The sequence below is a fragment of the Delphinapterus leucas genome, chromosome 2 (assembly GCF_059928025.1).
Source record: "Delphinapterus leucas isolate spDelLeu-1000000601 "Yukka" chromosome 2, BTC_Dleu_Yukka2, whole genome shotgun sequence".
Lineage (NCBI taxonomy): Eukaryota > Metazoa > Chordata > Mammalia > Artiodactyla > Monodontidae > Delphinapterus > Delphinapterus leucas.
The window spans coordinates 46,601,805-46,619,445 of record NC_143130.1 but is presented as its reverse complement, the minus strand read 5'-3'; positions in this window follow the sequence as shown (position 1 = coordinate 46,619,445).

Sequence of the window (17,641 nt, the reverse complement as noted above, 5' to 3'; positions counted from 1 at the left end):
GGTTGTTTGAAATTTTTCTTGTTTTTTTGAGGAAGGCCTGTATTACTATGAACTTCCCTTAAGAACTGCTTTTTCTTCATCCCATAAATTTTTGTCTAGTTGTGTTTTCATTGTAATTTGCCTCAAGGTATTTTTTAATTTCCTTTTTGATTTCCTCATTGACCCATTGGTGTTTTTAGTAACATATTGTTTAGTCTCCATGTAATCTGTTTTTATCTCATTTCTTTTCCTGTGGTTGATATCTAGGCTCATGTTGTTGTGGTCAGAGAAGATGCTTGAAATAATTTCTGTACTCTTAAGTTTGTTGAGGTTTGTTTTGTGCCCTAGTATGTGGTCAGTACTAGAGAATGTTCCATGTACATTTGAAAAGAATGTATATTCTGGGGTTTTTTTGATGTAATGTCCCAAAAATATCAATTAAGTCTAACTGTTCTATTGTATCATTTAGGATATCTGTTGCCTTATTGATTTTTCTGTCTAGAAGATCTGTCCATTCATGCGAGTGAGGTGTTAAAGTCTCCTACTATTATTGTATTCCCATCAGTTTCACACTTTATGTCTGTTAGTATTTGTTTTATGTATTTGTGTACTCCTATATTAGGTGCATATATGTTGATAAATGTACAATCCTCTTCTTGTATTGATCCTTTTATCCTCATAAAGTATCCTTTATCTTTCTTCATGGCCTTTGTTTTAAAGTCTATTTTGTCTGATATGAGTATTGAGATCCCCCACTTTCTTGTCATTTCCTTTTGCATGAAATATCTTCTTCTACCCCGTCACTTTCAATCTATGTGTGTCCTTTGCATTAAAGTGGGTCTCCTTTAGGCAGCGTATTGTAGGTTCTTGTTTTTTAACCAACCTGCTATTCTGTCTTTTGATTGGAGCATTTAGTCCATTGACATTTAAGGTAATTATTGACATACGTATTTATTGCCATTTTAAACCTTGTTTTCCAGTTGATTCTATGTTTCTTTTTTGTTCCTTTCCTTTTCATTTTGTTTGCTTTTTTGTGGTTTGATGATTTCCATTTATTTTATGCTTGTGTTCTCGTCTTTTTGGTTTTTGTGAATCTATTGTATGTTTTTGATTTGTGGTTATCCTGTTTTTCAAGTATGTTAAGCCCTTTCTGTATCTGCTTACTTTAGACAGATAGTCATATAGGCTCAGACACATTCTTAAAAAAAAGAATCTACATTTTCTTACTCTCATCCCCAACATTTTATGATTTTGATGTCCTGTTTTACATCTTCATGTTTATCCTTTTGTTGTTCCTTGGGTTTATTATCACTTCACAAATAGATCTGTTTTTTTTGTAGATTCTTTTCTTTTTTTCTCACTTAAGTGATTTACTTTCCAATTGTGATATCCTCTTTCCTGTATCTTCTTGCTTCTTTTCTATTTAGAGAAGAACTTTCAATATTTATTTTAGGATAGGTTTAGTATTGCTGTATTCTTTTAGTTTTTGCTTGTCTGAGAAATTCTTTCTCCTTCTATTCTAAATGATAATCTTTCTGGGTAGAGTATTCTAGGTTGCAGATTTTTCCTTTCAAGATTTGAATATATTTTGCCACTCCCTTCTGACCAGTAGTGTTTCTGTAGAGAAATCAGGTGATAGCCTTATGGGGGTTCCCTTGTAATTAACTCTTTGTTTTTCTCTTGCTGCCTTTAGAATCTTTTCTTTAACTTTTGCCATTTTTATTATATGTCTTTGTGTAGGTCTGTTTAGGTTCATCTTGTTTGGGACCCTCTGTGCTACCTGTATCTGGACATCTGTTTCCTTCTCTAGGTTTGGAAAGTTTTCAGCCATAATTTCTTCAAATACACTTTCAATCCCCCTTTCTCTTTCTTCTTTTTCTGGAATCCCTGTTATGCATAGATTGGCAGGCTTTATATTATCCCATAAGTCTCTTATATTGCTTCCTTTTTTTAATCTGGCTTTCTGTCTGCTGTTCTGATTGGGTGATTTCCATTATTCTATCTTCCAGATCACTTATTCATTCTTCATTATTCATTCTGCTATTCATTGCCTTTAGCTCAGCTTTCATCTCGGCAAATGAATTTTCTAATTTTTCTTGTCTCCTCATAGTTTCTAGTTCTTTTTTTTTTTTACAGTAACCTGCATTTCTATCAACAGCCTTTCTTAATTCCTTCATTATTTTCATTACTTTCTTTTTGAACCCAGTGTCTGTTAGACTGAATAGGTCTGTTTCATTATTTGTTCCTTCAGGGAAATTCTCTTGGTCTTTTAATTGGGAGTGGTTCCTCTCCTTCTTCATTTTACCTACATTTCTCCTACTTTGTAAGTTTAGGAGAAACAATTTTCTACTGTAGTCTTGAAAGATTATCTGGGTTTTATATGAGTCAAATAAGCCTGTTAAATGGGACTGTGTTAAGAGCTACCACTCCTGTATCTCTAAAGTCTTTGATGGTGGACCTCTACATGTTGGAACTGGACAAAAAAATCCATGATGAGTCCCACTAGACTGATGGAAAGATGGATTCAGTCCAAAACTCCATGCGTCATATAATTTCCATAAGTCACCACTCTGAATTGCCAGATGGTCCACTAGTCAATCTCCGGGGCTTGACATCAGTTCAGAGACAGAATCTTATAAACTTTGGAAGATCTAGGTATTCTTTTTCCTAGGTATTTCCTTTCCCCTGGGGAAGGCCTGGAGGAAAATTCATAGTATATACCTGTGGCTGCATTGTAGGGCCCTTTCTCAAAGGATACAACCTACTCTGGGTCTGTGAACCAGCTTATGTCTGGGAAATGTATATGAGGCCATGAAAATCCATGGCAGTGATTTATATTAAGATTCTGTCCACCAGAACCAGAATGTTAAGTACATCTGATAAGCTGTCCATTTATTTCATTTCTAGAAATCCCATCATTAAGTTAGCCATTGTCACAGGTTCTGTGGGTCAAAATACTTCCATTTTCACAAAAGACAACATTGCTAATTTTAGAAACTGTGTTGTCTCTAACTGTTGAGTGCTGCCACACAGCCCCTGGACTACTCCTGGTACCAATTACTACGTCAGTCCAAGCCTGTCAAGAAACAGAACATTCAGAAGGGTGAATGGGAGAGTTAAAGGAATGGCCTCTACAGAGATGTGGGTTGGGTTGCAGGAGTCCACAAGGCATGGTGAAACATCCCAGGACTAGTAAGAGTGGAGAGCTGGTACCTGCATATTCCCTGCAACCCAAGGACTGAAGGGCAATAGGAGGGAATAGTTTCCAGAAACTGTGGAGTGGGGACATCTAACAGAAGCTGTGTTCTTTGGTAGAGAAGTGTGTCTACTGACAAGGCAATAGGGAGAATGCCAAGAGGGTGGATGTGCTGAGCTTCTCCCTCTTCCCCACCAACACCTCTTTAGATTTCTTTCTTCTTTTTTATTTTTTTACATCTTTATTGGAGTATTATTACTTTACAATGTTGTGTTAGTTTCTGCTGTAAAACAAAGTGAATCAGCTATATGTATACATATATCCCCATATCCCCTCCTTCTTGAGCCTCCCTCCCACCCTCCCTATCCCACCTCTCTAGGTGGTCACAAACCACCAAGCTGATCTCCCTGTGCTATGCAGCTGCTTCCCACTAGCTATCTATTTTACATCTGGTAGTGTATATATGTCAATGCTACTCTCTCACTTTGTCCCAGCTTATCCTTCCCCCACCACCAGTGTCCTCATAGTCCATTCTCTACATCTGTCTTTATTCCCATCCCACCACTAGGTTCATCAAAGCCTTTTTTTATAGATTCCATATATACATGTTAGCATACAGTATTTGTTTTTCTCTTTCTGACTTACTTCACTCTGTATGACAGACTCTAGGTCCAACCACCTCACTACAAATAAATCAATTTTGTTTATTTTTATGGCTGAGTAATATTCCATTGTATATATGTGCCACATCTTCTTTATCCATTCATCTGTCGATGGACACTTAGGTTGCTTCCATGTCCTGGCTATTGTAAATAGTGCTGCAATGAACATTGTGGTATATGTCTCTTTTTGACTTATAGTTTTCTCAGGTTATATGCCCAGTAGGGGGATTGCTGGGTCATATGGTAGTTCTAAGGAACCTCCATACAGAGCTCTGCAGTGGCTGTATCAGTATACATTCCCACCAACAGTGCAAGAGGGTTCCCTTTCCTCCACACCCTCTTCAGCATTTATTGTTTGTAGATTTTTTGATAATGGCCATTCTGACTGGTGTGAGGTGATACCTCACTGTGGTTTTGATTTGCATTTCTCTAATGATTAGTGATGTTGAGCATCCTTTCATGTGTTTGTTGGCATCTTTAGATTTCTTAAAAGTCCCTCCCACTGGCTGAACCCAGCCAATCGCCAGAGGGCAAGGCAAGCCCCCCTCCCCACACAGAGCAGGCTGGAAAAGGTGGATCAGAGTGCCCCACAGAGAGAGACTCAGAAAAGGAGCAGAGAACAAACACTGGATACAGTCCAGCACACATTCAAGAGCCAAACTATAACTATGAAGAAAGGGAAATTCCCTAACTTGAGTATGCCTAGCAGAAAACAAAAGCAAAGTTACACCTATTTGCAAAACATTAGAATTGCCCCTTAGAAGTATCAATTTATATAAACTCTTAAAAACACATATGCACATTTATGGGTCAAATTGTATTCCAATAGTTTATTCTAAAGTAATAATTACACCCACAAAATTGATAGTTCATTTTTGCTCATTGTAGGGTTCTTTATTAATGAAAAAAAACCACATCATGTGTTCAGTAATTAGAGGTTGATTAAATAAAGTATGGCCTATCCATACAATGGAATGCTGTCCAAAGAAAAACATTTCTTCTTTCTGTTGTTTTTCAGGTTTAAATTTGATTAGCTTTTCCTGTGCATCCAACTGTAGATAAGGCATTATCAGTCATTTTCTCAAAGTTCCATTTATTCTTCATTATTCTGCTTGGTTTAACATCAGGCATGTGTTTTTCAGTTAAAACTCTTTTATGAAAGGACTAGTCTTTGAAAGACGTCAAGATAGCTACTGTAGGATGTACAAAATGATTAAGATATAATCTCTCTCAACAAGGAACCCCCAGGCGAACAGGGTGAAGAAGACACATGTATTATAGCCCACAGTGTGGCAATTTGCCATAGGGAGTAAAAGTATTCCAGGAGCATAAAGGGACAGAGCTTTCTTTTGTCTGAAGTTGTAAGGAAGTCTTCATGGAGGAAGAGTTTCCTGCTCTGCATCTCGATAACGAGGAGGATTTGACAGGTGGGCATAAGCAAAGGACATCAGAGGAGACAGAGATGGGGATGCAGACTGTATTCAAGAATGGTTTAGCAGTACTGCTCTTCAGTTTAATTATGGGTTAATAGGATTTTATTGACTAGTCTGCGACCTTAGCCATCATCGTTTCTATCAAAAGGAAGGGTTCTATTTTTTTTTTTATACAATGCACTTTCAAGTGAAAATCTCTTCAGAAATTAGGGCTTAAAAAAACCTGAGTCTTTTGTGAGCACAGTTTAAATCTGCCAATAATAATAATGCTGATTTTCCTCAATATCCGGCTTGCTGTTAGATTTTATTGGCTCATTTCTAAAGGTGGGTGCCTCCTTACTGATTATGTCAGAGATTTGGTCACGGAATGTATGTTTCTCCCTGGGATCATCCCCATGGGGCCAGTGGTTCCTTATCAGCAACATGTCATTTTATTTGGGGTTGATTATATGTGTTTAACAAGGCATTCAGTTGGAAATATACCTCATAATTTTAATTGTTAATCACTCCTGGCAGAGGGTGTTCCTTTTACCATATGGAATACAGACGCGAAGAGGATTGACAGGACTGTTTGGGGCTGATGGAGGAGAGGGGTACTCTGAGTTTGTCTAAATGTTTGAATATGACAGCTGTTGGCTACAGGCAAGTTAGGATATAAGGGCAGTAAACACTGAGACATGGAAACATACTGGAATGAAAGGGCCTTCGGGAAAAACAGCATTTGGAGCCTGGCATTTCTCGGGAGGCACACATGGGATACTTTGTGCTCTTCTCAGCAGCCAAGGGCTTGGGGGCCACGTAGAAAATGCAGAAATGAAGCAGGTGCTGCTTTTCCACAACTGTTGCCCTGAATCTTCCAAGCAGAGGCCAGGACTATGACCACCTTTTGTAGTTAGTCATCCCAGGCTGCTCTGCTGCAGGTCTGTATCCTGGATCTTGATTGTGAATTTTGATGGGTCAGCCTTGGGAGGGTGGTGGTGGTTTTCTGAAATATGATGAGGGGAGGGGGGGCAGGTATAAAGCTACCAAGGGTGGAAATAGGGCAATTGCTCCTTTTGTGCAGTCAGTGGGAGGCTTGGCCAGGCACTCCAGCATCATGGGCACTTAAAGTGTGAATATGTGCTGTCAGTGGTCACAAGTGTTTGTCAGCCATGCTCACTCACCGCGCCCATCCTGCCCCAGTCCTCAGGGTGCCCCAGCCAGGCAGGATGGAATTCCTGGAGTTGGCAGAGAGCTGGCCCTCTAGACCTGCCATCACCTGATCCCAATAGGACTTTCCAATCTGCCTTCCTTTGGTTCCAACATCTGATTCATTTCAGGCACAACCCAACTGAACTTCTTTCTCTTTCCCATGTTTCCCTCCTCCCTACCTTGGGTCTTTCTGTTCCCTTTACCCTGGAATCCAAATCTTACCTCTCCTTCAAATGCCCCCTCCTCCACAAATCCACCTGTAGCCTTCCCAGCTGGGAGGGAGGGCACCTCTTCCAGTGGCTACATCTCTTGGCTCTTTATGTGCACGTATTTTGAGGCACCAATTTTGTCATTTGGGTGGACTTCTCTCACCGGTGGACTGACAGGTTCCCAAGAGCAAAGTGGCTTGCTACCAGCCCTTGCACAATGCCTAACAGAAAATCAGCCCTGACTGTGTGTTCAGGGTAAAATGACTTGTTTTCCCCCTAAAACAGTTCATGCTTGTTATTCTCTTTAAGGTCCCTTTTGTGGATTTCCCCAGCTGATTTTAATTGGCCAGGTTTTTGTGAACCCTAGGGCTCAGAGAGCAATAAAGGAGATTAGAGGAAGAAGGTTTGTACTAAAAATCTGCTTTGAGCTAGATCCCAATATGATCTCATTGTCTCAATCCCTTTGCAAGAAAGGTCTAAGCAAGCCTTCCACTTTTGTATATTAATTCCATAGAACCTATTGTTTTGTACATTGACAACCTTAGCAGCCTTTTATGCATCCAGTTATATACATTATCTGATGAACAAACATTTGTAGCTATCATGCTGAGGTCACAGCCACCAGCCAAATGTCTCTGAGCAGAGAGCGGGTAGGTTTAAGGGTATGGAGGCTGCCTCCACTCCCTTGGGTTCCACCCCAGTTCCCACATGGCCTCCACAGGACAGGATCCTTCCAGAATAAGAGGCAGCTCCAGGCATCCCGTAGGTACTAGATGCTCTGAGAGGAAAGGAATCCAAGAGAAAATAGCAGATTCTGAAGAAGAGGCCAATGAAAGGAATGCAAACAGTCAAGCCCAAGAGAATGTGACTACAGGCTGGACTTTGTCAAGCTCACTGCATTTACAGGGAAATCTCCATAACCAATGACACTGACCCAATCATGACCTGGGCTCTGACTGACATCAGCTCCCTGCTTCCTCCCCAAGATTAACAGGTGGGGGAGTCAGGCAGCTTTGAAGTGCACTACCAAGACAACATGCTTATAAAGCCCTTTATAACCCCTGCTGCACACCTGCCTCCCATTCTATTTATTCCCCCAGAGTTCTCTCTTATCCCTTTGCTCTTGTCCTGGCTGTTCTTTCTAGAAAGTTCTTCCCCTTCCACTCGCCCTCACCTTTGCCGGGTTAACTTCAACCTGTGCTTCCTTTCTCAGGATAGACATTGTTTCTTCCAGAAAGTCCTCTGTCCTTCTTTAACTCCTCACGTTGACCTCATGGAGGGCCTCCTCACATTCCACTCAACCTGCCTCTTTACTTCTGTCTCTGAATCTGGACCTTGAGCTCCTTGAGGGTGGCTGCTGTGTCTCACGCACCACTTACCTCTAGCACCTGGCATGCTATTTGCACACAGAAGACACTCAAGGAGTAGTTGTTGAATGAATGAGTGAATAAATGAATGAAATCCTGGGTCCTTTTGCATACTTTAGGGGAATGGTTTGCCATGTGACAGTCTGAACCATTAGAGAAAATTATTTGGAGACTGGCATGAACACATTTTAACATCTCAATGGGGTTCACAGTGTGAAAAAGAGTTCAGTTTCACCAAGATTACTGGCAAAATTCCTAGGACTTAATGTGAAAGGACCTTTTGTTTTCCTATGAGACCCTGAAAAGAGTCACCAAATGGTACCTTGACTGATAGACACGTGGCCCTCCTTGGGCATGGTTGGTTAGAAACAGGATTACTTCTCTCTACAAGTGGGTGCATGCTGAGCCCCAAATCTGTAGTCATATGAAGTTGCTATGTTACATAGCTGATGGGCACAGAGCCATGTTAGCCAGTGCCTATGGGAGTGAGGCTGCCAGGGACAGGATGCTGGTTCACAGGCATTGTGACCTCTCCTGAGGCCCTGAGAAGTGGAGCATGCTCCTCCGCTGGGCTCTCATCCAAGTGAAGAAAGCAGTGAGCTCTCTCACACGGCTGTCATGTGGGAGTCCAGGCTTAGGCATGGGGTGGCTGAGAGAGGCCAGGATATGTCCTCAGAGCTCCTCAACGAGAGAAACAAGCAAAGAGCAAGCTGTTGTTCAATTTCATTTTAAGTAGATGAGTCCACCAAATTTCAGGTGCTTCTTTGAGAAATCTCCTGTGCGTATATGAAGGGCAATGCTACTGACAAAAACATTCATTTTCTCATTATATTTTGCATTTATTTCATTCTAAAACCACACAATACATTTGGCAATTAGAGAATACCCCTCCTCCATTGCTCTAAATCCCAATAAAAACTATCACTGTTAACGCACTGACTTCTATTTTTTAACAGGTAGATATTTTAGCGTAACTGTAATTAGAGAGTAATAAATTCTTTTTACTCTTAATGTTATCAGCATTAAAATAAAATAATTTTAAAAGTCATAGTTTACAAAATGGTTCATTTTTCATGATAAGTTTAGTGCATACTTATTAAACAATGATTAGGGGGAAAAGGGAAAATTTGAAAGAATACTGCAAACACAAAATGCCTTCATTTTGAGATGTTTTTCTTTCAGGTGCTTCTTAGGCATGGAATTTCAAAAATACAGCAGTAATTAAGCTGTAGATGCAATATTGTATCCCTTTTTTCTCTTTTAACCTAACCTAGAAAATGTTTCTTGCCAAAATACAATAGTTATCCTTTGGTATTCACAGACATAATTTTTAATGGCTATATGATGTTTTGTTGACCAAATGCTGGGCAATAAGTTGTTGACAATCTGTCACTTTCTAAATAATTACAATGAATATCTCTTATTTTCTTAGGGTTATTCCATTATACCATATAAGATTTTAAAATTATGATGATTATTATAATTTGCCTTTGTTTCCCCCAATTCTGAAGCATCAGCTCTTTCTCAGGAGACGGGGTATCTGTCCTTTGAAATACAACAAACCTTTATAGGACATCCACTGGTTTGGAGTCGGGGGATGTTAGACCTTCTTAAATCTGAGGGCATTTACATTGAAGGGCTAGGGCCTGTGGAATTGGACCTGCCAGACTTTGTATGCTTGTACGTGCCCAGTGGAGATGCCTCTCTGCAAAGGACAGAGCCTAGATTACAGCTCCACTGGTGACAAAGGGTGATGATGGTGACTTGGTACTGCACTTCCTGTGCTATGGAGACAATATTCCCTAGCTCAACATCTTGAGGTTGATAAAGGCAGGATTCATTTTCAAAATATTTTAAAAACTTTTAGGAGCACAGTGGGACATAAATAAAAAACAAATCAAATGGTGAATATATGGACATATCCACCTTGCTGAATCTGTGAGGATGTCTAACCTTCAACATGCTCACCCATTTGTTCATTTATGCCTACATTTTAAGTCATTGCATCCCCTGTCCTTGTTAATCCTATTCCTTTTTCAATTCAACTCAACGTGTTTATCTCTAAAAGTCAACAGCCTCCTTGTATAACTGGAAAAGGTCAGGGGATAAGGAGAGCTGCTGCTTCTGGAACTGCAGCCTAGGAAGAAAGGGGTGATTTGAAGGGAGATTATCTTTTACTGTCAATTAAATTTGGCAAATAGAGAAATCCCCAAATTTCTCTTTAGTACCAATTCCTTCAAGCAATCTCTATTGTACATTTCCTTCTAAATTTTAACATGTACATTATTTATAACTAAAAATCATGCTGTACTAGCTTATTATCCTGCTTTTCCTGTTCTTGTAACAGTAATCTTTTATTTTTAACTTAAGTCTGTAGACCAATAATTCTCAAAATGTGATCCCTGGACCAGCAGCATGAGTATCACCTGGGAACTTGTTAGAAATGCAAATTTTGGATCCCACCCAGATCCACTAACTCAAAGCTCTGGGGGTGAGGCTTTAACAAGCCTTCCAGGTGATCCTGATGCACCCAGTTCGAGAACCAGTGCTTTAGGTGGTTGTATTAAGCACCTCCAATATGGCAGACAGTCTTTAAACCCTTGCTACCCAAATTGTGGCCCTTGGACCAGAGGCATTGGCGTCACCTGGGAGCTTGTTAGGAAGGCAGAACCTGAGTCTCTACCCCAGATATACTGCATGCAAATCAGCATTTTAAGAGCTAATCAGCATCACCTGACGCTTGTTAAAAGGCGGATTCCGATGAGGTAGGTTTGGAGTGACTCGCCAGAGTCTGCATTGCTAGTGAGCTTAAGGTGATGTGGGCGTTGTTGGTTTGTGGACCACACTGAAAACACTTTATTGGGCACTTTTAATACCTTTTAAAAACACCTAATGAGCTTTAAAAATACATATACCAGGTGCTTTATATAAGCATAAGTTATGCGCTAACCATAGCACTAATAATAGCTCCCTTTTGTAGGTGAGAAAAAATGAGGCCAAAAGAGGCGAAGTGACTTGCTCAAGGTTGCCCAGCTAGTTCCTGCAGAAGCCAAGTAAAAGGTATGTGACTCTTTACCTGCCTTCTACTTTATGGTTTTGACTGTTGAATAACTAAAACACACTCAAAAGTAGTAATAATAATGAAGCAAGCCCAAATCCAATCTCCTGGAGCCATCACCTTCTATTCCCTTAACATACCTAGCATCTGTATCTCTATTTTTTGACTGTCCTAATTTTTATATTGATCATATGTTTACATTATAGCAATAGAGGATGTTATTATTGATGCCTACAGGTAACATTGGTAACAAGTCTCACATCTCATACAGCATTCCCCCCAGAGACTACGTTTTAGCTCTAGTTTTTTGAGCTTTGCTAATATTTTACCATACAATTACCACTTTCTTCTTAAATATGTGAATCTAAAACTATTAGCTGCCTTATGAGATGTGACTTTGCTTTGAATGTGAAATTTTTCCAGAAGACTACACTTCTAGCCCCACCCAGTGCTGCCAATTCCTCATGTTACACCCCTTGAGGGATAATAAACACACCTGACACTGCCGATCTAACTGGCATCTTTTTGTGTCCTGGAAGGAAAGCATATCATTTTCTAAAGCAGGTGAGGGGAGGAAAAGGGAAAAGAATACGGATTGAGCTGCTTCTTGGTGTCTCATTTTGGAGTTAGCTGAATATACATGTGTTTGAAGGCTTTTCTTCACTGTGAACAAGGCTTTGTGTGGAGCCCAGAGTAAGGTATCGTGAACCAGTAGGGAGATGAGCTTGAGGCACAGGCAAAGTCTTCAAAGACCCGCTACATCCCTGCTTTCTGTCCAGCTCTCTCAGCAGACACTCATTTTCTGAAAGGAACAGGTTTCATTCCACACCTCTTACTGATGTGTCAGTCAGCTGCACACAGAGTCTGAAGCTATTACCAAGGGGAGGGAAAAGAAAAAAAGCCCCTTTGCACTTTTAAATTACATTTCATGTTAAACGATCTCATTACTTCCAAAGTAAGGTGAAATACAATATAATTTTAGCAAATGTCTTGGCTGCCTCTTCCTTTTCAATAGGGTGTGTTGGTGCTTAGGGGATGATGCATAAGTGGAGAGGAGAAGAGACCCAGCTTGCTCCATGTCATAAAGTTCCGTCAATATACAGTGATAAAGAGAAATAGATCACCTCACCAACCTCTGAGGCAGGTTGTTGCATTTATCTAGACTGATAGATGAGGGGGTCCACAATTCAAGCAATTTGAAAATCAGACTGAGGGGATGCATAAGAGGATTCTGTCTGACACAGCATCAAAAACCTGCTGCTTGTCTGGGAGAGAGGCTCCTTCCTTGGAGTTTACTGCCCAGGGAAGGCAAATCCATCCTCTAACGGGCATCACACTGATTCACACACCATGTGGCCGTGCAGATTCCTGCTATCTGTACCTTAAAAACAGGGTCCATGGGACTTGTGGACATGGATCCTGTGGTTATTCCTATAAAAGGGAATGTGCGTTTCCTAAGAATTGGTAATGACATCTCTCCTAGCATTATACCACCTAATTACCACTCCATTCAATTTATAATGGGCTGAGCAACGCAGAAATTTATTATTTGCCTTTGTACTTTAATCTGGACACTTCTGGTTAGTCACACTGAGTCCAACCAAATAAGGAAACCACACACTAAAGACCTGTTTCAGGGAAGCTGGAAAACTGTCCTGTTTCTTTACCCTGCTCCCTTGATTATGTTCTTTAGCTTCAACTGGGTTATGAGTCATGAGGGCCATGATCATATCTTAAGTCTCTTGGTTTCTTTGTAGCCTTCCCCACACCCCGTGCACACACACACGAAGTGCCTTGTCCCCAGTAAGTTCTCAAGATTAATTATTTACATCTTCCTAGAGAGGTCTCGTCATGTAAACATTCATTCAACAATTTTCAGTGGATTCTCATGCTCTAAAGAATAAAGATCTAACTCCTTAACATACCATCCTAACTCTGTGGGGCTACCTCAATCCAAGTTTGTCACCTACTCTTTTCCCCTGTGAACGAGTCAAACCAAAGTCCAAAAGCCCTATAATGTTCTCTCATGATGACATTTCCCTCTAAAGAGAATGTTCATTCTCTCATCTATCAAAATCCTACGCACTTTTCAAAGCCCCGTTCTGATGCTGCCTTCTGTCTGAAGCCTTTCCACAACCCCCAGCCAGAGTTCCCATCCCCCTTACTTGTTTCCTCTGGAGGACTCCGTTCCACAATTGTCAACATGTATACTTACAGCCTATACTTGTTTCCTCTGCCCAACACAGCATTCAGACTGTTCTGTTTTAGCTGTGCTAAAGGTGTTAGAGAACCACTCTACCTGCTCCGAAGATATCAAGGGCAAATTTGTGAAAGTAAAGCAGGCAAACTGAGGAGGGACTACTTTCTGCCGTGGCAGTGGTAGGGTGGGAGGACTTGATGAGTTCCCAGCCCATTATGCAAAATAGGGGAGGTAGTAGAGAGAAGTAATCTTGGGCAGGATGCAAAAATGGGTCCATGTGAAGCTGAGAGGATTTCTTTTGGACCATCCGTGCAAAGGGCTCCCGGAAGTTGCAGGGTACTCAAGAATATAACAATAGAGTTTACTTTTGTTTGTTTCTCAGGTTTTATGAAGTTTATTATATGTAATATAGAAAAGGTAATACATGTAATATAAACTATGAAACAATCATAAAGTAGACACTCGTAAGTCCACTTCCCAACTTAAGACAGAGAGCATTGCAGACTACATTGAAACTTTCCAATGCTGTCCTCCAATCTAAAGTCCCCATCTGCCCCCACAACCTCATCACCCACACGGTCCCACCAACTAGAGTAACCACTACTATTCTAAAATTTTTATCCTTCCATTGCTTTCATTATGGCTTTGTCACATATGGTTGTGTATTTAAATAGAATCTTTATTTCATTTTTCTTATTTTATACTTTGCATAAAATGGTATCATACTATATGTATTCTTCTGTGACTTCTTTTCACACAAATTTTATTTCAAAGGTTCATCCATGTTCATGAGTGTAGTTTTTTTCCCAAAGATTTCTATTTTTTTTTCTTAATTTTATATTGGAATATATTTGATTTACAATGTTGCATCAGTTTCAGGTGTACAGCAAAGTGATTTAGTTATACATATACATACATCTATTCTTTTTCAGATTATTTTCCCATATCAGTCATTAGAGTATTGAGTAGAGTTCCCTGTGCTATTCAGTAGGTCCTTGTTTATTATCTATTTTATATATATATATATATATATATATATATATATAGTAGTGTGTATATGTTAATCCCAACCTCCTAACTTATCCCTCCCCCACCACCCACCTTTCCCCTTTGGTAATCATAAGTTTGTTTTTGAAGTCTGTGAGTCCATTTCTGTTTTGTGAATAAATTCATTTGTATCATATTTTTTAAGATTCCACATATAAGTGATATATGATAGTTGTCTTTCTCTGTCTGGCTTACTTCACTTACTATGATAATCTCTATATCCAACCATGTTGCTACAAATGGTATTACTACTTTTTTTTTTTTTTTGACTGCATGCAGCATGCAGGATCTTAGTTCCCCAACCAGGGATTGAACCTGTACCCCCTTCAGTGGAAGTGTGGAGTCTTAACCACTGGACAGCCAGGGAAGTCCCATATTTCATTCATTTTTATGGCTGAGAAATATTCCATTGTATATATATACCACACTTCTTTATCAGTTCATCTGTTGCTGGACACCTAGGTTGCTTCCATGTCTTGGCTATTGTAAATAGTGCTGCAATGAACATTGGGGTGCATATATCTTTTCAAATTCTGGTTATCTCCGGATATATGCCTAGGAGTGGGATTGCTAGATCATATAGTAGTTCTATTTTTTAGTTTTTAAGGGAACCTCCATACTGTTCTCCATAATGGTTGTACCAATTTACATTCCCACCAACAGTGTAGGAGGGTTCCATTTTCTCCACACCCTCTCCAGATTTTATTGTTTGTAGACTTTTGATGATGGTCATTCTGACCAGCATGAGGTGATACATCATATTATATTTAGTTTTGATATGCATTTCTCAAATAATTAGTAATGTTGAGCATCTTTTCATGTGCCTGTAGGCCATCCATATGTCTTCTTTAGAAAAATGTCTATTTAGATCTTCTGACCATTTTGTGATTGGGCTGCTTGTTTTTTGATATTGAGCTGCATGAGCTTTTTGTATATATTGGAGATTAATCCCTTGTGAGTTGCATCATTTGTAAATATTTTCTCCCATTCTGAGGGCTGTCTTTTTGTTTATGGTTTCCTTTGCTGTGCAAAAGCTTTTAAGTTTAATTAGGTTCCATTTCCTTAGTTTTGTTTTTATTTTCATTACTTAGGAGGTGGATTGAAAAAGATCTTGCTGCAATTTATGTCAAAGAGTGTTCTGCCTATGTTTTCCCCTAAGAGTTTTATAGTATCTGGTCTTACATTTAGGTCCTTAGTCCATTTTGAGTTTATTTTTGTGTATGGTGCTAAAAAATGCTCTAATTTCATTCTTTTACATGTAGCTGTCCAGTTTTCCCAGCACCACTTATGGAAGAGACTGTCTTTTCTCTATTGTATATTCTTGCCTCCTTTGTCATAGATTAGGTGATCATAGGTGCATGGGTTTATCTCTGGGCTTTCTATCCTGTTCCATTGATCTATATTTCTGTTTTTGTGCCAGTACCATACTGTTTTGATTACTGTAGCTTTGTAGCATAATCTGAAGTCAGGGAGCCTGACTTGTCCAGCTCTTTTTCTCCTTCTCAAGATTGCTTTGGCTATTCAAGGTCTTTTGTGTCTCCATAAAAAATTAAAATTTTTTAATTCCAAATCTGCAATAAATGTCATTGGTAATTTGGTAGAGATTCCATTTAATCTGTAGATTAACTTGGGTAGTATAGTCATTTTCACAATATTGATTCTTCCAATCCAAGAACATGGTATATCTCTCCAACTGTTTGAGTCATCTTTGTTTTCTTTACCAGTATCTTATAGTTTTCTGAGTACAGGTTTTTGTCTCCTTAGGTAGGGTTATTCCTAGGTATTTTATTCTTTTTGATGCGATGTTAAATGGGATTGTTTCCTTAATTTCTCTTTCTGATCTTTTGTTATTAGTGTATAGGAATGCAAGAGATTTCTGTGTATTAATTTTGTATCCTGCAACTTCACCAAATTCATTGATTAGCTCTAGTAATTTTCTGGTTGCATCTTTAGGATTCTCTATGTATAGTATCATGTCATCTGCAAACAGTGACAGTTTTACTTCTTCTTTTCCAATTTGTAGTTCTTTTATTTCTTTTTCTTCTCTGATTGCCGTGGCTAGGACTTCCAAAACTATGTTGAATAATAGTGGTGAGAGTGGACATCCTCATCTTACTCCTGATCTTAGAGGAAATGCTTTCAGTTTTTCACCATTGAGAATTATGGTAGCTGTAGGTTTGTTGTATATGGCCTTTATTATGTTGCAGTAAGTTCCCTCTATGCCCACTTTCTGGAGAGTTTCTATCATAAATGGGTGTTGAATTTTGTCAAAAACTTTTTCTGCATTTATTGAGATGATCATATGGCTTTATTCTTCAGTTTGTGATGTGGTGTATCACACTGATTTATTTGCAGATATTGAAAAATCTTTCCTTCCCTGGGATAAATCCCACTTGATCATGGAGTGTGATCCTTTTAATGTGTTGTTGGATTTTGCTTGCTAGTATTTTGTTGAGGATGTTTGCGTCTATGTTCATCAGTGTCATTGGCCTGTAATTTTCTTTTTTGGTGATATCTTCCTCTGGTTTTGGTATCAGCGTGATGGTGGTCCCATAGAATGTGTTTGGGACTATTCTTTCCTCTGCAACTTTTTGGAAAAGTTTCAGAAGGTTAGGTGTTAATTTTTCTCTAAATGTTTGAGAGAATTCACCTGTGAAGCCATCTGGTCCTGGACTTTTGTTTGTTGGAAGATTTTTAATCACAGTTTCAATTTCATTACTTGTGATTAGTCTGTTCATATTTTCTATCTCTTCCTGGTTCAGTCTTGGAAGGTTGTATCTTTCTAAGAATGTGTCCATTTCTTCTAGGCTGTCCATTTTATTGGTATATGTTGCTTGTAGTTTCCTATGATCCTTTGTATTTCTATGGTGTTCATTGTAACTTTTTTCTCATTTCTAACTTTATTGATTTGAGCCTTCCCCCTTTTTTCCTTGATTTTGGCTAAGGGTGCATCAATTTTGTTTATCAATTCTGTTTAACTTCTAAAGAACCAGCTTTTAGTTCCATTGATCTTGCTATTGTTTTCTTTGTTTCTATTTCATTCATTTCTGCTCTGTTCTTTAAGAATCTTTCTTTCTCCTAACTTTAGCTCATTTCTTTTTATTTATTTTTTTATTCTGTTCTGTGGCAGTGATTTCTATCATTCTGGCTTCTAGCTCACTTATGCATTGCTCTGCCTCATTTATTCTGCTATTGATTCCTTCCAGTGTATTTTTCATTTCAATTATTGTGTTATTCATCTGTTTGTTCTTTAAATTTTCTAGCTCTTTGTTAAACATTTCTTGTATCTTCTCATTCTT